This window comes from Myotis lucifugus, unplaced genomic scaffold (genome assembly GCF_000147115.1).
Source record: "Myotis lucifugus unplaced genomic scaffold, Myoluc2.0 scaffold_1, whole genome shotgun sequence".
NCBI classification, from domain to species: domain Eukaryota; kingdom Metazoa; phylum Chordata; class Mammalia; order Chiroptera; family Vespertilionidae; genus Myotis; species Myotis lucifugus.
Genome location: NW_005871049.1, coordinates 34,414,755 through 34,417,215, shown reverse-complemented (window position 1 = coordinate 34,417,215; position 2,461 = coordinate 34,414,755). Strand labels below are relative to the sequence as shown.

Below are 2,461 nucleotides of genomic sequence, written 5' to 3'. Positions count from 1 at the left end.
CGGGCTCGGAGCTTCGTTCTCCCTGCCAAGGATTTAAAGGGACTTTGTTCCCCAAGTCAACCAAGAATAAGCAGCTAGGGAAAATGTAACAATCCATCCTAGCGCTTACCAGGGAGAGAGAACCGGGGGGCCGGGGGGGGGGGGGGAGTCCAGGAACCGCTAACAAACACCGGAGCAGCGGGGCTCGGGGAGAGGAGGGAAAGGGTAAGGAAGGACGCGACGGGTTGGCCACGTGCGTGCTGCTGATTTTATTGTTGGCGAAGGTGCCCCGGGCTACGGCGGGGACTAGCGAGCCGATTTCTTAGGCCACCGCCCTGGGGCCCCTTTTGCCCGGGCAGGGAGAAGCTTAGCACCCCGCGGCCCCTTAGGGCCACTCCACCGGTTCCGCCCCGGTTTTCCCCGCGGGGGCTCCGCGGTCCGCTGGGCGCCAGCACCCGCCCCGGGGAGCCGAGGAGAAGCCGGGCGGCTGCAGATTGGCCCCGGTGGCACCCGCTGCCACCAGCCAACCCGTAATTCAAAGCAAACACGGCTGAAATATTGGGATTGGTCGCAGTCGTGACAAGATCTACGCTTTTGCCGCCAATTTATTTGTGCAGCTCTATTTAAAGGCACTTGATTGAGGAAATGTTGAAAATAGCGGTGAGGGTTCCCCTAATGAGACCTCGGGAGGGAGGCGGCGGCCTTCGCCCCGCGTGCAGGGCGCGGTGGGGGAGGGACGCGGTTAACCCCTTGCTGCCCGCCTCCACCGAAAAGCCCTCCGGGATCCGCCGGGGGCCGCTGGGGGAGGTCCCTCCCGCCCCGCAGCGGCGACCCGCCTGGGCCTGAGCGGCGGAGAACCGGCCTCCTGGGCGGCGGTGGCATCAAAAGGAGACGTTAACCAGGAGCGGCCCAGCAGCCAACGCAGAGGCCTAAGTGCGGGGTGGCGCCCCCTGCACCCTAACAGTCCCGGGCTGTGGCTGCAGCCCCGCATCTCAGTCTGGGGCGCACACTGTCCTTCGAGGGCTGAGGCCTCGCGATCCCCGGGGAGGTGACCCGGCCCGGCCCGCAGTTGTCTGGCTGCGTCCTCGGGCTCCTGGAAGAGAAGGCGAGAAACCGGAGAGGCAGAGGAGATACATAAATACTTACTACGCGCAACCAGAAATCGGTTCATCTTCCCTAAACACCCTCGAGGCCGGGCTCATTACCCGCATTGTTCAGATGGGGAAACTAAGGCTCAGAAAGACCGGGGCGCCCCTCCGTGGGGAGCCCAGAGCCCTCCGTGCCGGCTCGGACTCCCAGGCCCCAGGAGGTCGAGAAAGGGCACCCCCTCCCGAATCCAAAACCGGCTGCGGCAGACCCGATGCCGGTGCGATCGATCGGTGGGAGGAAGGCTTCCCTGGGTCTCCCGAGGAGATAGAGAGAAAGGTCGGTTCCCTAATGGGCCTCGATCAACTCCTCCACTAGCTCGAGTCGCTTTCAAAATAAAACCCAACCCGACTGCTTCCGGGATAGGCGGGATTCACCTGACTGCTCTAAGTCACCCCTTTTACACAAGCCGTTTAAGCACCTACTACAGGGTTCAAGGCGTTGATGGGGCTCCCCACGAACCCATAGTCACAGGAAGTGCCCAGAGATCTACTAGAGAAACCAAAGCAGGGGCACCAGAAAGGAGTTCAAAAGAAAAAAGATTGAGTTGGTGGAAGAGAGAGAAGGGAAGCTATACCTGGAAAGGATTCCTGGATGGAAGGCATTTGGGGGGGGGGGGGGTAGAAGAAACACAGAAGTGGGGGGGGGGGTGTATGCTAGCTATGCTGAGGAGGCAGCGGGTGTCAGACCCACAGTTGGGCACCTGCTGCCATCTCCTGCTTGCTGCTCTAACTTGAGAACTGAGTTGATCAAACCCTGAGCCTAAATTCCAGTCTCTCTGCAGATTAGGGCTTGTCGACAGCACCCTTAGGGCTAGACTTAGACCCTTCCAGAGCCCTGGGCTGGGGCCAAGGGAGACTGTCAAGGGCAGCGGTGGGAACATGCACTGGGGGCGCTCTCCCCAGAACTCCTAGCAGTGGTTCTCAACCTTCCGGCCCTTTAAATACAGTTCCTCATGCTGTGACCCAACCATGAAATTATTTTCGTTGCTACTTCAAAACTGTAATGTTGCTACTGTTAGGAATCGCAATGTAAATATCTGATATGCAGGATGGTCTTAGGCGACCCCTGTGAAAGGGTCGTTCGACCGCCAAAGGGGTCGAGACCCACAGGTTGAGAACCGCTGTACTAGAGCCACACAAGCCAAGCGCCTCCCCAGAAGGATCTGGTCAGAAATGCAGCTTAAGCCGATCTGAAGTTGTCTTTCTGGAGACAGAGGCAGATGTAGACTGGAAGAAGGAAGACCCCCGGAGGGGGGGAGGGGGGAGAGGGGAGGCCTGGTTTCGGTTGGACTTCCCCAAGAGTGATCTGTGCCTTCTGTTAGCAAAACAAAAAA

The 2,461-nt window shown here is 59.6% G+C and overlaps 1 long non-coding RNA gene across 1 annotated transcript in view; it reads right to left on the bottom strand.

Annotated features, from left to right (window-relative positions):
- Positions 1-566: 566 nt before the first annotated feature.
- The window catches only part of LOC102426439, a 9,065-nt gene continuing 7,170 nt past the window's right edge, over positions 567-2,461 (bottom strand). Inside the window, exon 4 of the long non-coding RNA XR_002829803.1 lies at positions 567-1,072. This is a non-coding gene — a long non-coding RNA (uncharacterized LOC102426439). The remainder of the gene's footprint in view (positions 1,073-2,461) is intronic.